The sequence below is a fragment of the Idiotropiscis lumnitzeri genome, chromosome 2, assembly GCF_059441095.1.
Source record: "Idiotropiscis lumnitzeri isolate Australia: NSW breed Sydney's pygmy pipehorse chromosome 2, RoL_Ilum_1.0, whole genome shotgun sequence".
Lineage (NCBI taxonomy): Eukaryota > Metazoa > Chordata > Actinopteri > Syngnathiformes > Syngnathidae > Idiotropiscis > Idiotropiscis lumnitzeri.
Window position 1 is genome coordinate 12,472,616 of NC_142392.1, and position 19,582 is coordinate 12,492,197.

At 45.4% G+C, this 19,582-nt stretch overlaps 1 protein-coding gene across 1 annotated transcript in view; it reads left to right on the top strand.

Moving 5' to 3' along the window:
- Window positions 1–19,582, top strand: part of LOC148341716 (uncharacterized) — a 146,665-nt gene that overhangs the window by 96,317 nt on the left and 30,766 nt on the right. The window lies entirely within an intron of this gene.

The following is a 19,582-nucleotide window of genomic DNA, read 5'->3' on the forward strand; positions in this document are numbered from 1 at the left end:
TTAGGGGAAAAGTGAGAAACCTTGAGAAGGGACCACAGATGGGGGAATCCCCCTTCCAGGATGACCAGGCTGCAATGGATGCCAACTGGGCAACATTTGACACATACAATGATGCTATGCAATAATAGATGAGATAATATAAGAGTCAATTGAATGAAGTGCTGCAGGAAGATGACTTCAGTGGAGTGGGTCCTTATCCAGGGCCGTAATCTCCATGGCAGCATATCCGAAGATGAGCCTTCGATCTTGTACCGGTCAGTTGGTGTAAATTCAGTACAGCCACTTCCAAGTGAATCGCCATCACCTAATTCGGGGAATTGGGAACAGAAAAGAAATAACAGAAATAGCAAACAGGCCAACAAGTAGTTCAATGAAGTGCTGAAATATAAGGAAATCAGAAAAGGCGCTGCATGAAGACGACTTCGGCAGAGCAGGTCCCTTCCCGGTTCGTCAGTGCCGTAATCTTCAAAGCATGTCCCCATCACCTAATTCCCAAGCAGGGGAAGGAGGGGGCAGAAAAGAGAAGAACCGGCAGTAAACAGGCCAACAAATAATTAAATTAGATGCTAAAGTGTCGCGGTTCTCTGAACCGAGTGTGAGGTAAGGAGGACCCAGGAGCGACGGATCTGGTGGAAGTAGGGTTTATTGAGGGAGAGGGAGGCGCGGAGGGTCGAGCCGATAGCGTGGCTGTGGAAGCGCGGAGGATCGGGCAGGCGGTCGAGCGGCAGGTGCTCGCAGACGCTGGCGGGCTGGCGGAGGCGCGGGAGCGGTAGGTGCTCGGAGTCGCTGGCGGGCTGGCGGAGGCTTGGGATGCCGCCGGGGTCCACTGAAAAGGGGTGGCAGTGGAGGTGAGCGCGGTGAGCTACCTTACCTTACTATAGTCTCGGATGAAGCGGCGGTAGAAGTTGGCAAACCCCAAGAAGCGCTGGAGCTCCTTCCGAGAGGCTGGGGTAGGCCACTCCACCACTGCCTGGATCTTGGCCGGGTCCGGCCGAAGTTGCCCCCTGGCGATGATGTAGCCCAGGAAGGGCACGGATGGTACGTGGAACTCGCACTTCTCGGGTTTGACGTAGAGGCGGTTCTCCAGGAGGCGCTGGAGGACCATCCGGACGTGTCTGCGGTGATCTGGGAGAGAGCGGGAAAAAATGAGGATATCATCAAGATAGATGAATACGAACCGGTTGAGCATGTCGCGGAAGATGTCCGTCATCAGGGTTTGGAAGACGGCGGGGGCGTTGGTGAGGCCGAAGGGCATTACAAGGTATTCGAAATGCCCCAGGGAGGTGTTGAACGCCGTCTTCCACTCGTCCCCCTCCCGGATGCGGACCAGATGGTACGCGTTTCGGAGGTCCAATTTAGAAAAAACTTGGGCCTCGCACAGGGGTTCGAAGGAGGGGTCGATGAGGGGGAGTGAGGACTTATTTTTTATCGTGATTTGGTTGAGGGGCTTGAAGTCGATGCAGGGACGGAGCGAGGAGTCCTTTTTTTTAACAAAAAAAAATCCTGCTCCCAAGGGAGACGAAGAGGGACGAATGAGCCCGGCTGCCAGGGACTCCCGGATGTAGCTCTCCATCGCCTCCTTCTCGGGCCTGGAGATGTTATAGAGGCGGCAGTTGGGTAGGGGGGCCCCAGGGAGAAGGTTGATGGCGCAGTCGTAGGGCCGATGGGGCGGGAGGGTGCGGGCAAGGTCCTTGCTGAAGACCTGGGCGAGGTCGTGGTATTCAGGGGGTACGGTGGAGATGTCGGGCGGAGGAGGAGCAGGGGGAGGAGAGGAAGGGGCCGGATCCGCAGAACGCAGGCAGTGGGAGTGACAAAATTCACTCCATCCGGTGAGGGCGCACTTCCTCCAGTCAATGGCGGGGTTGTGGGTCTGTAGCCACGGGAATCCCAGGACCAGGGGGATCTGGGGGGAATGGATAAGGAACAGGCGGATGGACTCCCGGTGGTTGCCCGACACAATGAGGGTCAGGGGGGTGGTCTGCTGAGAGACCTGGGCGATGAGGTGCCCGTCCAGCGCCACCACCCGCCGGGGAGAAGCGATGGGTTCCATGGAGACCCCGAGCTGGCGTGCTAGGGTTAGGTCTAGGAAGCTACCGTCGGCCCCCGAATCGATCAGGGCGGTGACCGGGAGGGGAGCATGAGGCCCCAGCAGACGAGCGGGGATCGACATCCGGGAAGAAGAGCCAGTGGCGGACACCAGGAGGCTCGGCGTTGGGCTCTCCATCTACGTCGAGCCTGATCTTTTGGCATGCCCGGACAGATGGCCAGGTAGTGTCCGGGGAGCCCGCAGTACAGACAGAGCCGGTGAGACAGGCGTCGCTGGCGCTCCAGGGGGTCCAGGGTGGTCCTACCCACTTGCATGGGTTCGTCTGGCCCGGGCGACGGCTGGGTCGAGGCTGGCGGGCTGCCGTCGGCGCGGGGAGCCGCGGAGCGAGCAACGGCCCTGTGCGGGCGGCGGGCACGGTCGGCCTGCCGATCCCGCAGGCGGTGGTCCACCTTGATGGCTAGAACGATCAGCTCCTCGAGGGTGGAGGTTTCGTCCCGAACGGCCAGCTCGTCCTTCAGGGCGTCCGTCAGGCCGTTCAGAAAGACCTCGCGGAGAGCCGGCTCGTTCCAGCGACTCTCGTGGGCCAGGATGCGGAACTCGACGGAGAAGTCCGCCGCCGAGCGGGAGCCTTGCCGGAGGGCGAGCAGTCTTCGGGACGCTTCGCGGCCTTGGACTGGGTGGTCGAACATGCGCCGTAGTTCCTGGCAGAACTCTAGGTACGAGGACATCGCTGGTGACGAAGCCTCCCACAACGCAGTCGCCCATTTCGCGGCGCGGCCGCGGAGCAGGTTGGTCATGTAAGCAATTTTGGCCCGGTCGGAGGAGTAGCTGAAGGGTTGCAGGTCAAAGACTAGAGACGTGCTCAACAGGAACTGGCTACACGAGCCTAAGTCCCCGGAGTAGGGCTCGGGTGTGGGAACGTGGGGCTCCCGACCACCCGCGTACGACGTAGCGGGAGCAGGAGGGACCGGGGATGCGCCGGACGGAAGGTCGGAGAGGGAAGCGAGAGAGCCCACCTGATTGGAGAGGTGCGTGAGCTGGCGATGGATGGCCTGGAAGGAGCCCGGGAACTCCTGTAGCATCCTCTCATGGCGCTCGAGCTGGCTGCCCTGGAGGGCGAGCGCCTTCCGAGGGAATCCGGGGTCGCTGGGTCCATTGAATTGGCCGGATTATTCTGTCGCGGTTCTCTGAACCGAGTGTGAGGTAAGGAGGACCCAGGAGCGACGGATCTGGTGGAAGTAGGGTTTATTGAGGGAGAGGGAGGCGCGGAGGGTCGAGCCGATAGCGTGGCTGTGGAAGCGCGGAGGATCGGGCAGGCGGTCGAGCGGCAGGTGCTCGCAGACGCTGGCGGGCTGGCGGAGGCGCGGTGTGGAACAAGCCGGAGCGCGGCGTGAGGCGGGGAGCGTTGGCGGGGCGATCGGCGGTCAGGAGCTCGGGAGCGGGCGCGGGCAGCTCCGATCCGGACAGGCTCGGGACGGCTGGAAGGGAAGCACGAAAGCACACAGGTCAGACAGGCACGAGGGGACACCGGATCTGGCGAGCAAGCAGCGTAACGGGACATGAGCCAGTACCACGGAAGTTGACGAGATAATCCGGCGTCTGGCTCCTGGCGCGGCTGGTTCTTATGCAGCCCTTGATTGCTGCTGATGTGTTACCGGTGCGCAGGAGCCGACGCCCACCTTCTCGGGAGCAGTGCCTGGTTGGTGAGGACGCGAACCTGTAAGCAATCAGATAACTGCCCGGCCCCCCTCCCAAACGTGGACCGCCACACGAAAGTATATAAATAAATTGATCAAATGTCGCGCTGCAGGAAGACGACATCACTGGAACAGGTGCATGCCCAGTTGGTCAATGCCTTAAACTTCCTAGTGGGTCACCGTCACCTAATCCCCCAGCCGGGGGAAAAGGGGGCAGAAAAGAAAACAAAAGAGAAAAAAAAAAACGGCAGTAAACAGGCCAACAAATATTTCAGCTAAATGCACAAGAGTATAAATTCGTCTTTAATAGTGTTTTGAACATTTCTACTGAGGTGGCGCCTCTAATATCTGAGGGAAGTGCATTCCAAAGCATTGGTGCCGGAATAGAGAACGCTCTAGAACCTGCGGACTTCTTTTTGGCTCGCGGGATCACTAAAAGACAAGCATTTTGTGAGCGAAGGTTTCGGGACGGAACATATGGTACCACGAGGTCAACGAGATAGGAAGGTGCTAAGCCGTGCAATATTTTAAAAGTAAGTAGCAGGACTTTAAAATCACATCTTAAGTGGACCGGAAGCCAATGCAAATTGGCTAATATCGGGGTAATATGATCAAACTTTCTCGTCTTAGTTAAGAGTCTAGCTGCTGCATTTTGAACTAACTGCAGACTTTTAATACTAGACATGGGGTCACCCGAGAGCAAAACGTTACAATAGTCGAGGCGAGACGTAACAAACGCATGGATTAAGATTTCCGCGTCACACGTTGATAGAATTGGGCGAATTTTAGCAATGTTACGCAGATGAAAAAACGCAGTTCGAGTAATATTTTTAATGTGCATTTGAAATGACATAGTTGCGTCAAATATGACACCGAGATTTTTTTGTTGAATCCTTTTGGGTAATATTACATTTATCGATACTCAGAGTGGTGTCTTTGAAAAAGTACAGATGACGTGCTGGTCCAATGATGAGCATCTCGGTTTTATCTGAGTTAAGACGCAAAAAATTGAAAGACATCCATTGTTTAATTTCGGCAAGACATTCCTCTAATTTATCACAATCACGTGGATTTGTTATGTCCAACGGCATGGATAATTGCGTATCATCAGCATAACAATGAAAACTAATGTTATATTTCCGTATAATATCACCAAGCGGTAGCATATAGATGCTAAACAATAGAGGTCCAAGTACTGATCCCTGCGGAACTCCGCATGTGATCTTACAAAGATCCGAAGTCGCATTGCCATGAATTACACGGTGCGTCCTCTCCGACAGATACGAATTAAACCAAGAAAGCGCTGAACCTGAAATGCCAACACACGTTTCAAGGCGTTTTAATAATATGTTATGATTAACGGTATCAAAAGCGGCACTAAGATCGAGTAAGAGTAATATTGATGAGGTATCAGCGTCCATAGCTATGAGAAGATCATTTGTAACTTTAGCAAGGGCCGTCTCAGTAGAGTGGTCGGCTCTAAAACCCGATTGGAAAGATTCAAATTGATTATTAGCAGTCATATATTCATTAAGTTGTTGCGCTACGACTTTTTCAAGAATTTTTGCAATAAACTGAAGATTTGAAACCGGCCTATAGTTGTTGAGACTCTCTGGGTCAAGGTTTGGTTGCTTAAGTAACGGTCGGATAACGGCGGTCCTAAAAGCTGCTGGTACTACACCCGTGGTAAGTGATAGATTAATTATATTTAAAACAGACGGTCCTAGTTCTTTAATTAGTTTGCCAGGAAGCGGATCGAGCACACAAGTTGTCGGTTTTGCCGCACTAACCAATTTTGTTAGGCTCTCAAGAGATATTTTTTTAAATTGACATAAGGTTATCGGACAGTTATCAGCCCTAATGTCCCTATTAACACCATTTATCGCGGAATTCGACGGAATTTTAAGAACAGTGTCTTGAATCTCATCACGAATACATTCTATCTTCTGAGTAAAAAATTGCATAAAATCGTGAGCTGAATAGGAAGAGCTATCCGAGGTTGGTCACTGTTGGGTGCAGTCGAGTAATTCACCCCCCGCCTCCTTGCCCTGAACCGGGTGGTGAAAAACTCGCTCAAACTCCGTTAAGAATGCCGGAAAGGACGACCAGAGGTCCGGTCGGGCGTTGCTCACGGCCATGGCCCAAGCGCTAGCTTGGCCAGTCAAGAGACTCATCATGAACGCCACCTTGGAACTGTCGTGGGCATACGTGAGCGGCTGTTGGTCGAAAATTAGGCGACACTGATGAGTGAACTCGCCGCAGAGACCGGGTTCGCCTACGTAGCGAGACGGGTGCGGCAAATTTGTTTCCCGTCCGTGAAAAACGGACAGGGGGCGGCTGGTCATAACGACTGCCGGGTCAGTCCCCGCGGCATTGCTCGGCAAGAGGCTACCAAGGTGGGCGTCCAGCGTCTCAAGGCGGTGAGCCAGCTGGCCGACAGCGTTGAGGAGGTCCGCGAGCTCCGTCGACTGCTGTCCCACCATCCGTCCTTGGCTGGCCAGAGCTCAGTAAATCTTCTCTGAGTCCGCAGAGTCCACGGTCGGATTTTTCTGTAAGGAGTGTCTTCCCGGGGGCGCCGGGAAGACAGGGGTGGACTCCAGAAACGCAGACTCAGAGAAGGAATATGAGTAGGCAAGGAATTTATTATTCCGGCCGAGACCAGTATTGTCAAATACAAATTTACATGGAGCGAAACGTAGTGCCGAGAGTACAACCGAAGGTGCTGGTGGAGAGCTCACACCAGGAAACGAACGCAAATAACACAAAGAGCTTGCAAACGGCAAGAAACAGAAAACGAACTAAAATAGCTTACAGCGAAAGGGCAAGTGCAGCCAATTGGCGAGCGAACGGAACCGAGGAGGGCAAAGGCTAGAAGCGAGGTCAATGGACAGAAACGAGGTCGCGTGAAGCACATAACAAGAATTGCAAGAATATACACTTGGGACATGAACATGAGCACAAGGAATAATCCGACGCTGAGCCGTCAGCGTGGCACGTTTAAGTATCGTGGTAATCATGACACTCAATGAGGAACAGGTGCGTGGCAGGTTGGCGCGTCTCTACGACATGACGGGAAACAGGTGCTGGAGTGAACGCCCCCACGTCAGCTGGGCAAACAATAACAAGACATGATACAAACATAGCGCGGATCATGACAGAAGCTCTTGGATTGGTAAAAAGAATTTACCAAATCAACAGCAAGGATGTCAAGAAGAACAACAAAGTGTTGCAGAGTGAAGGTAGTAAGTGTATAGTGAACAAATACTTTTCTGTCTTCAAAGGACAAGGTACGCTACCTTACACTTATAAAATACAGCTCAAGGAAGATGCTGAACCTGTAGTACATGCCCCCAGAAGAGTTCCAGCCCCTCTCAAAGATAGATTAAAAATGGAACTGAGCAGAATGACACGGATCGGAGTCATAGAGAAAGTGGAAGAACCCTGCGACTGGGTAAATTCCGTCACGTGTGTTAAAAAGAGGAACTCCCCAGAGTTACGTGTTTGCCTCGACCCCAAAGATCTGAATGAAAACATTAAAAGAGAACATTATCAGATTCCCAAGCGTGAAGAAATCCTGAGTGACATGGCAGGTGCTAAGTACTTTAGCAAATTAGATGCATCGCATAGATTTTGGCAGCTGAAGCTGGACACCGAAAGCAGCAGGTACACCACCTTCAAAACACCATTTGGGCGTTTCTGTTTTCTGAGACTGCCATTTGGCATAAAGTCTGTGCCTGAGATCTTTCACAGAGCTACGGAGTCAATCATAGAAGGTCTGGAAGGAACCCGTGTGTACATTGATGATTTGGTTGTTTGGGGAAACACGGAACAAGAACACAATGAGAGATTCGAGGAACTGCTACAATGAGTTAAAATGAATGGACTTAAACTAAAACGAGAGAAATGTCTGTTTGGAGTTACAGAATTGACATTCTTGGGAGACAAGCTCACAGCAGATGGAGTGGTGCCAGACAGAACCAAAGTGCAAGCAATACTGGACATGCCAGCTCCAACCGAAAAAAAAGGACTTCTGCGAGCAATGGGGATGATAAACTTCCTGGGCAAGTTCATTCCAAACCTCTCTTCAAGTCAAAGTCCCTAAATTTGCTGCTGCATCACAACGTAGTCTTTGAGTGGACAACAAAACATGACAAAGAATGGCAAGATCTAAAGAGAACTGTGACAACTGAGCCAGTCCTTGCCTCCTTTGATCCATCAAAAACAACTAAAATTTCCACGGATGCGTCGAAAGATGGGCTAGGTGCCGTACTGCTGCAAAAGGCGAGAGACACATGGCAACCTGTACCTATGCATCCAGGTCAATGTCAGAGACTGAAAAACGCTCTGCTCAGATCGAAAAGGAGTCACTGGGTTTAGTGTTTAGATGTGGCAAATTTCACACGTATGTTTATGGACTGCCCACGTTCATAGCAGAGACTGATCATAAGCCACTGATTTCAATTAGAAAGAAAAATCTCAATGACATGATGCCCAGAATTCAACTCATGATGATGACATTGCAGCGCTATGATTTTGAGCTAATATACACGCCTGGAAAATACATAGTGCTTGCTGATGCGTTATCCCGAGCGCCGCACCCTAACACTGACATCAAGGACTGCGTTACGGCGGAGGAGGCTGAGGCTCACATCAACACTTCAAGCCCTTTATACCGACAGGCAAATGGGCAGGCTGAGAAGGGAGTGCAAATCATCAAGAGACTGCTAAGGAAGGCCAAGGATGATGCATCTGATCCTTACCTTGCCCTATTGAGTTACAGAGCTGCACATCTGGAGTGGGGAGCTTCTTCGCCTGCTGACCTACTCATGTGCCGTAAGCTTCGCACCACAAATACCACAAGGACATGACCACAACATTTGGATTGAAAATAAGAGAATGCTCAAACTCAAACAGAAAATTGCATATGACAGAGCTCCAAAACATCTGGAACCTCTTTCTAAGAAAGACACTGCAAGGATCGAGGGACCTAATTGTTGGGACAGAAAAGTGACTGTCCTTATCGAAGCCGGACCGAGATCTTACATTGTGGAAACAAAACATGGACAAAGAGTGAGGGGGAACTGGAGGAGTCTTCTGAAGGTTCCCGGGAACTGTAAGAAATCTTCTGATGCGGCTGAGGCTGCAAAGCAGGTGGATACATCGAAGGAGCACAGACCTCAACCACCAGCAATTTCTGGGATTACTGAACCTCTTCGAAGATCAACAAGAGTTAGACGACAACCGGACAGGCTGATTGAAAATGTTTAATGTTGTGTGATTGTTGCTAAAATTGTTGTAGAGCTGCTTGTTGTCATAAAAAATGGATAGATATTGTTAAGAAGTGAAAATAATTGATAACAAAACAAAATTATTATAATATTAATAAAAAATAATAATAATGAAAAAAAAACAAAGGCATTGTTTAACGTTTGAAAGGGAGATGTAATGATAGCAGTTATATCATTGGCCACTAGTTGGCAGTATTGCCCGATGTGTGTTTTGGTTACCAGACGAACAAGTGTGTCTGCACATAGACGAGAATGCAAGTCAGTAAATAAAGAGACACAAGCCTGCAGCATCACTGTACCTGCGTGACTTCGTAAGATAGAAGACGGAACATTACAGTAACCATTAAAAAAAACGTATAGTAACCATAAAATTATTTTAAAAAAAACGTATCGTAAACATACTAAAGCTGTTGCTTTATGTTATTTACAAAGAATTTTTGTTTAAAATCCCCCTGGCTCTTCTTTTTGTGTTTTCTATATTATGTACGTATTAGTAGCTGACCTTCCCACAACTCCCTGGCAGAAGGTAGGCACTGATTTTTTTCATATAATAGAACATTATCAGATTCCCAAGCGTGAAGAAATCTTGAGTGACATGGCAGGTGCTAAGTACTTCAAATTAGATGTATCGCATGGATTTTGGTATTAATAACTGTGTTTGGTTTGCTTTTGTGAATAAAGATTTTACAAAAAACGTATGAGTAAATATTTGTCATCATCAATATTTGCACAACAGAGTACTGAGTTTCGAGATCCTCACAATAATAATTCTCAAAATTATATTTCTTAGCAATTTAGCTTAGTTAAGGGATATTTTATTGACAATCTAATATCAATCTACAAAGACAGAAAAAAAATTGGTGGGGGGGGCGCGAATCTTTTTTCTTCTTGGTAGGGGCGGGCGTGAAATAATTGAGAAGCACTGCTAGTATATGCAGACATTATATTCATACAATCTTGCAGCCCGAGTGAACCACAGCATTGTTGCAAGTTCGGTAGGAGAAACGTAAACGTCCCACTGCTCTTGCAGCAGCGGCTTCTCCGGGCATAGGGGGAAGTGACGTCGGAGCTGACTCGCTTATGTGGCGTTATTTTAATTATTTTGTTACATTTTTTTTATCAACCGAATTAAAATATTACATAGAATATATATTAAAAGAGAAAATCCAGGTGTAAAAACAAACACGGAGGCAAAGAAATATATTTGAAAAATACGTGCTTAAAGCATGACGTCATTAGCAAGCGCGCAGCTTCCGAAGGACCTCGACCACATCCACCGACCCGTCCACACCGGAACAAAAACACCCACCGTTAAATTCTTCTGATTTCGTGTGGAACTGACTGTAATTTTCTCAAAGGATGTCCAGTGCTACTCTAAAGGACTACGACATAATTCATTAAGTCTTTATGTCCCGAAAACCTCATCTTCGCGCGTTGATGCTTTTCGGCGTAGTTAGCTTAGCTTGTTAGCTAGCTAGCCGCTAACAAAAAGAGGCACATGACTCATCGCCAAGCAGCGATCAAGTTCGGATTTTGGGGAATTATCATTTGAATATGTGTGAAAGAACGACACCCAAGTACAAAGAGAAACTTTGTGGAATAAAAGAAGAGAACGAGCAACATCTTCAACTGCTGGACGAAGTTTGCAACCAGCCTCGTGTTGTGCCACTCAAAGCAGGTTTGTACACGTCTTACTCTCATTTGCTTTGTAAAGAACGACTTTCTGTCGTTAAAAATATGCATCACAATATTAAGTTGTTTGGGGAAATGCGTCCAAGGTTATTTCCGCTTTATTTTTAAATATTGCCTTTTACTTGCAGGTCTGCTGAACATTTGTTTTTGCCAAATGAAATCAGTGCAGAAAATATATGCCAAAGAACAACCAATAGGGGGGGTGAACTCCATGTATTTTTTTTTATAAAATTTGAACTGATTTAACATTTTACATTTTCTGGTATTTATATCTTGTTCAAGCAATTTCTCCCGGAAGGAATTCTGCCTGACTCTAAAAAATGTGCACACTGCGGCGAATACATCAATGGCGGTTGATCAATGTTGGTGGATAAAAAACAAAATATTAAGTTTTTAAAAAAAATCAAGAACGTAATGGTCTTATTCATTTATTAAGTTTGTACTGGCTTCGTCGGGTGAGAGTCAATGAACCTCCGGTGGATCTGCACAGTTTTGTGCACATGTGCGTAGATTCACCCCATCCAAACATTTAAAATACATTTAATGCATCCATCCAGGGTTGCACGGATCTCATCAGTGAACAAGCGCATGCTGCAAGGAATGCATCTGCATCTTTGGCTTACTATGGGCTTAAAAAGGGAGAACGTCACAACCCCCTTTTCTACCAACAAGGCCAGGAACATTTAGTTCCTGGTAATAAAGTTCCTGTGGCCCAGGTGGTTTGCATCTCGACTGCAACTCATAGTTCTTGATAATGTATGCAAAAGACAATGATGACGGAACAGTGGGAGGTGTTGTGTTACTTTGTTACTCATTACTGACACCCTATGGCTGTTATACATCATTGCAGTTCTAAAATAATTCAGTGAACTCTTAAAATATTATGGTGTATCACAGTTGAATTTGAATACATATTCCAGAAACGTCTGTGACTATGTCAGGAATGAAATCGGGCATCAGCCGCAACGTGCTTCCTTTTTAAATGCTCTTTTATCACAGTTGTGCTACTAAAGCAGGGATGTCCAAACTTTTTGCAAAGGGGGCCGGATTTGATGTTGTAAAATGTGGGAGGGCCGACCTCGGCTGACATTAACTACATAAAGAACAATATATTCAAACACATTTTAGCAAGTGATTCTGTGTTTCACATTTGCTTTTTTATTTTCATTTAAACCATCAAACATGTATTTTGGTTCATTTGAAACATGAACATCACATGCAATTGAATATTTGCTTAACTTTTTTTCTTAAACAGAACTAATTATAGTCTTGAGTGCAAATAATATTTGAACATGAATTATATCATCATGGGAGTTCAATGTTCACAGAATTTTTGAATTACAGAAATGATTATCCACAAGTGCAAGGACTAATTTGATATATATGACATATCATCAAATATAAATGTTGAATGAACATTTTATTCTGGAATGAAAACCGACAACTTGTCTAAATTTGTTACTGAACAAAACAAAATTAAGTCAGTTATTTAAATGACAAATGACTTGCCTGCATTAATGTGACGGGTGATACTGAGATCTGGACTGCAGCACAAAGGCCAGGTCTGGCTCAAAGGCAGTGGTATTGATGCGCGAGGTGAGAGTCTGTGAGCCGTGTCCTCACGCGACTCTGATTTAAGTTCATAACCGAGAATGTCTTTTCACACAAATACGTCGACCCAAACGAGCTCAGCATTTTCCTAGCAAACTCTCGAATCTCTCGAAACCTGCCTTTATCCATCTGTCGGTAAAAGTTGCCGGTGCCGACTGCGGCTCTCGGCGTCACACTGCAGCTCAATGAGCTCCAGCTGGGCTGGAACATTGTCTGTGTCCACGGAGAAAAGTGATGAAAAAAGAGAGATATCCTCCTCAATAGCTGCAAAATCCCGAAAGCGTCGTGTGAACTCTTCAGCCAAAGACTTCATATCTAATGCGTACTTTGTTTGCGCAATGATATTGCTCTCAGTCAACTTTCCTTTTTTTGTTTATTGTCGCCATTTTAGAACTTGGGGGTAAAGGTCACCCGGGGTGATGTCGCAGAGTGGGTAAATTAGGAACAGCAATTAAGAAGAGAGCGAACTAAGCACTGTATATGTGCGGGCCAGAATTTATTAATTTTATTACAGAGGCTGCGGGCCAGATGAAGTTTGACCCCGGGCCGCATTTGGACTTTGGACATGTCTGTGCTAAAGGGAGGTTTACATCGTAGGACGAAATTTTGTGAAATGCCCCCATGGTCCGGTCCAAATCGGGGTCGCACGCATTGCTCTGTATGCGGCAGGCACAAGTCAAGGTAACACGGTAGAAACAATATAAGACAAAGTCGCCACCTGAGGTTTGACTTGACCAAACCAAATTTGTCTTTTTGTGTCCTGCAGACGTCAGTGAAAACGATGTCCTTTCTGTGAAAGAGGAGCCAGACTGGACTCACATCAAAAAGGAGGAGGAGGAGGAGATCAACAAGTCACCACTGAACGTTGTCCCTATAAAGACTGAAGATAAAAAAAAGGATGAGAATGAGGACAACAGAGGGGCGGAGCCTCCAAGCAGCAGCTCAAGTCATCACGTGACAACAGAAGGTGATGAAGACCAACGGGGGCCATCACAAGCACATAATGAGGACACATTATCAGACGCTCATGACGATGATGATGATGATGATGGGCAAGCCAAAGGTGAAAGGGCATGTCACACTGACTCATTCACTTCAAAGCTGTCTTTAAAAGGGCACAGAAAAACACACAGTGGTGAAAAACCTTTTTCTTGCTCGGTTTGTGGCAAAAGTTTCTCTCAAAAGTCACATTTGACAACGCACACAAGAACACACAGTGGAGAAAAACCTTTTTCCTGCTCGGTTTGTGGCAAAAGCTTCTCTTTAAAGTCACATTTAAAAAGGCACACAAGAAAGCACAGTGGAGAAAAACCTTTTTCATGCTCAGTTTGTGGCAAGAGTTTCTCTGACAAGTCTCGTTTAACAAGCCACACAAGAACACACAGTGGTGAAAAACCTTTTTCTTGCTCGGTTTGTGGCAAAAGTTTCTTTCAAAAGTCACATTTAACAACGCACACAAGAACACACAGTGGAGAAAAACCTTTTTCCTGCTCGGTTTGTAGGAAAGGTTTCACTCAAAAATCAACTTTAACAAATCATAGAAGAACACACAGTGCAGAAAAACCCTTTTCCTGCTCAGTTTGTGCCAAGAGTTTCTCTCAAAAGTCGCATTTACGAAACGACACAAGAACACACAGTGGAGAAAAGCCATTCAGTTGCAGCGTTTGTTCTAAAAAATTCTTCACTAAACAGGGAGCTGAGAGACACAATTGTGCTGGCGAGAATTGCAGCGATCCTTGAAGCTTAAAAAAAAGAAAACAAAAAACTGAAGGAACTGACTCTCTGTGGTAAGATGTAAATTTTGATTTTGAATAAAATATGATATATTGAATTTTGCAAAGCTTTTTTATTGACATTAAGCCAATGTGATCTGTGCCAGAAGAAGCAATGTGTCTGAGTGATGATGATTTGTTTTGGTGTTTACATTAACCATGGAAATTAAATTTATTGCCTTTGCCTGGAATAACATTTTTTAACGTTATGCTTTTCAGTTGTCGTTTTAATCATACCTAATGGAAAAAGTGTGAGAAGAAACTGTGCTTATGAAATCGGTGCCTTCCACAATCATCAATAAAATCACTTGTTCCACTTGCTCAACTGGCCTTCATTACACTGTGTGAAAAGCTGAAAAACTGAACTCGAAGTTGAACTCTAAAAAGAACAAGAAAGAGAAACGCAAGCAGTCTCAGTTTCTCTTTCTAGGTTGAGCTCTATCAAGCGTTTGGGGTTTGTTGCTAAGCAGAATCTCACTTCGGAAAAACTATCATTTTGTCAAATATACAAAATACTTTTTTCATGCTATATTATATTTTTTATACTTTGGATTGCTTTATATAATGAAATCGGGAAATATTGAAATGTAAAATTAGCAACGACATACAGACTGCAATTAATAAGAAATATAGAAACATTTTATAAATATTGAACACATTTAGAAGAGTTAATCTTGAAATAAATATTGAAATATAAAAAATACTTGTGTTTTAAATTATTTCAATAACCCGACCCCGGATGAGCGGCAGAAAATGGCTGGATGGATGGAATAATTTAAATTGCATACATATTCAAATGAACAAATATGTTAAGAAATATTCAAGTGTGAAATAAAAAGGTTTAAATTAATATTGATATAATTCCACATTAAAATAATTGAATAAATATTGTAGTATTACATAAGCAAGCTTAAATATACATTGAAATGAATTTTAAAAAAGTCGTATATTTTTAAATGGCCTAATATAGATATGGGAAGTAACTCTCTTTATGAAACGATGAAGGGACTGGAGCTCACAGAAGTGACCAGTCTTGGTTCTGAAGTTCCGATGTAACCAGATACTGCCCTGAGAGAAAATAGGCCTGAGCATTGTTAATGGTGGGGGCAATTCTCTCGCCAGGTCAGTGACCTTCCAGGGTATGGAAGTAATTTAAGGTGGTCACGAGTAGACTGGTCGTATCAACGGGGAGACGCATCTGCTCTCCCTCTGGGGGACTTTTGGAGGGAAATCCCGAAGACTAGCGGGATGGGAATGCATATGCAACAAGGGAAAATTAGATATTCATGTCCGATTTGGGCATTCCCCATAAGGAGGGAATGTCTGAGAGGGGGCTCGCACGTTTTTGGGGAGACTTCTTTTGACATCAGCATGTGACGAGAATAAAATCTTTTTCGAACCAGTTCTTTTCCATCACCAATCCAGCCTTGCTCGGCTGCCTCTCCGGAAGGCAGCAAGGACCACACTTCAAAGACAAAATATACGACATATTGAAAGAAAAACAATACTCAAATATTGAAATAAGTATAGAATTGAATGAATAAACAACAAAGAAATAAATACCTCCTAACATTTGTCAACATTTTTCTTTCTTGCACATTCTTAATCGTATTTTTTTTTTACTTTTACTTTTTAAGTTACTTCAGTGCATTTCACACCTGAGCCTTCAGTGAAGTCCAACTTTGTCCTACTTGAATAAATCCCCATCAAAATACCATCATTTATGACACCACAGCTGGACAAATAATATCCAGAAACACACTTACGCACCACTGAGTGAGTGTTGGACGATATAGCTTCTCTTGAAAGGTCCGACTTGAAAATGTCCTTGCAAGTGTATCTGCAATTAAATCCACACTTTTCCCTCCTTCGGCCATTGTGGTTTAAAAAAGCAAGAATATATTTCAGATTTTCGAACGGTCGCCAATTACGACTTTCAGTTGATTCAGCATAGCGCTGCCCCCTCACAAGTGAGTATCCAATCACAAAACGCGTTCATCACCCTCAGCATAAGGTCAGCGAGAAGGCTCACTGTAACCAACTCGTGATCTGATTGGCTATCGCAACCGTCTGACAAATATGAAAGTTCATTGACTTTGACAGAAAAGATGCTCGCACAATTGCATCTTAAGGCCTCGGAACGAATAATGCGCGCTCCTTGTATTCTGAAACCTGCCCGGCAACACGAGCTATCAGAATTCTGATTGGATTCAAAACTCTCACCTAAAAATACAACGCTCAGCTATAATATGACATCAATGCAACGATAATGATTTTTTGTTTTTATTGATTATGTTTGGCCAGCAGAGAAGGCCTTGAAGGCCCACCACTGAGTTACTTAATAGCCTAAATTAAACTTTACTTTCATCAATAGAGTTAAAGTTATGCTTTATTGTAGGCGTGATGTAATTAATAGTGAAGGATTGTATTACGATTGCTGGCATTATTTTAAACACTCACGGGACAAAAGGTCAATTATTTAATTTAGCAGGTTCATATTTACTGAATATGTTCAACATTGATTAAACAAAAAGCATTTATCAAATGAGAGTAGAAGTACAGTGCATCGATAAGATTGACTGGGATTGTAGTCATGGTGTTTACTGATGCATTCATATGCTAAATTTATATGACTTAGTTTAAATGTAAGACCTCAAAATTGCACACATAGTATTTTCATGACCCACACTCTCATTCAGAACAAACAGATTCAGTCTGCTCAGGTTAAACTGATTACAAACCAGATAGCACTTCATGGACAAATACGACGAAACACATTCTCCACATAGGCCATAGAAGATACAAACATCAAGTTGGGCAGGGGAGGACGTCACAGGGATGCTATCAAGAACACAAAAAACACAACAATTTGACCTGGGGAAAACTTACACCACGCAATCTGTACACCGACGAGATTACAGGGGAAGGAGAGACGGAGAGACTGCCGCCTGCCTGAGAAGGTCAGCCTTGGACGTGGAACGTGGACGGGGGAAGGAGCAAGGACGACCGATTCAACCTACATGACCCTTGACATAAAAAACCTCCTATAAAATCTGAGGCTGGGCTGAGATCAGCGCGCCATTTTTCGATTGTGCTCGTCTGAGCACAGTTTCTCGTCAGATTAAGAAAAAGCCGCCCAGATACTATTTCCTCAACTCCAGAAATGGAAGAAACTAAAATATCACAACCCTAATCAGCTGTTATTGGGTCTTTATTTGACCCTTTTCTTCTTAACTACAAAACTCTACAATATTCCAGGCCAATATAATCAGAACAAAGGTAGGGGAGAGCCTGTTTATTCAAAGTCTCCTAATTTGTTATATTGGAGAGTGGAAAGACGTGGCCGATTATTGGACCGTTAAATTTTGTCAGTGTTTCTGGATATATTGTTTCTGGACTTCAGGAATGCTTTGTATAGAATGTAGATTGCGCATGGATTACTCGTAATATTAGAAGCGTATGCAGGTGAAATAAGTAGGGGGCTCCTGTTGTCGGCCGGCAACAGAAATTAGCACCCGGAGTCAAAAAGGGGGACTCCTGCTCTGGCAGTCGAAGAAGGGGATGCACAGCTGATTAGCAGAACGTGTGCACGGCGATCCCAATAAAGTGACGCTCAGTATACTTAGTATAGTATAGTATATAAGTGGACTGAGGCTGGAAAAGATTGGATCTTTCGGACCACCATTATCTGTCGCTGCAGAGGCATACACGGTGGAGGGAAGTGCACAGCTGACGAGCTGATGGTCGCACTGCAACCGCAGTCACGGTAAAAGAGCGCGCAGTCACGGTATACGTGGTTGACCGAGGCGTGGAGCGTTCCGGTTGCTGGAATATAGAATAGATTTTAAGGTGTTCCGATATTGTTGACAGTTTCTTGATTTCAGGGTGTTCCAATGTGGTTCACTTGCTCTGTTGTGTGTTTGTGCTGTTGTCTGTGTGTTAATTGTGACGTTGTTGTGTAATTGTCTAACTGCCTATACGTTGTGTGTGTCCCGTGGCAATTTGTGGCCCTTGCTGTGCTGCGTTCTACTGGGTTGTTGTGTCTCATGTTTATAATTCCCGGGTCTATGTCTTATGATGCTCAATTGGTTTAATGTTAGGGGGTGTGTGAGAAAGTAGAGTGTTAATGTCTGGTGAGTGATGATAAAAAGGAGAGAGTGGGGTTTGCGTCCCACACTCACAACAAAACATGCTTAAAGTAACGTGTGGTGCATACAATATATCGTGTGAAAGTTCAAGCGATCGTGTGACTGAATGCAACCCTGAAGCAGAACAGGGGGAAACCTAACGGTGATAAGATAAAACTGCCTGATTGGTTGGAGTGGATAAATAATGAAGTTGTGGATATTTTGGTAGTACAGAGAGGAGAATCCAAAACACGGAAAAATCTGTGATAGGATGGACCTTGCTCCGGTGAGAGTTCCACACTGCTTGAGTCGTAGTTGATTAAAAATGGGGAAATGGTGGGAGTGTAAAATTATGATTGGTATAAAAATTTCAGGGGATGATTAGCAATTAAGGAGAGGATTGGCGATGAAATTACTTGAGATAAAAAGTATATGAAACCGAAACACAAAGGCTTTTTTGAGCATGTGTCTTTCGGACGTAGGAAATGTGACTCTTGGGAACTCTGAGTTGATTAGGAAATTGAAAGAAAAAAGTCAAAGCAAGCAGGGTGAAGAGTGTGGGGAGAGATTGGTGGGGAAAGTGGTGGGAGCAGTTGGATGAGCAGGGGGAGTTGCAGATATGAGGTTGGAAAGATGGGGGTCGAGTGGCCGATGGACGGTAGCTGTTTGTGAGGGTTGGAGATGGGGAGGCGTGGCTGGGGTGCGGACAATATATATAAGATATATAATCATACGCAATACCGACAAAGTGCAACGAAAGACGCTGGTGGAAAAAACTGACACCAGGGGAATAACGACGGGAACGAAAAAGGCTTGCAAAAGGCAAGGAACAAAATGAACAAAAATCGCTTACCGCAGAAGGGCAAGGAAAACCAATTGAGCTCAACCGAGAAGATCAATAAATGAAAACAGAAACACAAACAATGAACGGGAATGCAATAACAAGGTGTCTAGAATTCACAACTTGGGACATGAGCATGAGCAAGATGAATATTCCGACACTGAGTAGTCAGCGTGGAATGTTTAAATAGTGCAGTAATCAATGACTTGACGAGTGACAGGTGCGTGGCTGGTGGGCGCGTCTCTCCAGCCATGACGACATGAACAGGAACAAGTGCTGGAAGGAAACGCCCCCACTCCAGCTGGGCAAACACAAAACAAAAACATGACAGGACAAAACGGACCATGACACAAACGGATTAGGTTTTTGGGACAGGTTTGAATTGAAACATTTTATGATCATGTTGAAAGAAAATCTTTAGAACAGGAGATGTCTAGCAATTGATGAGAGGTTTGCCAAGTATAAAGTTGGATTAAATAGTTTGGCAGCTGATTTATTAACTGATGT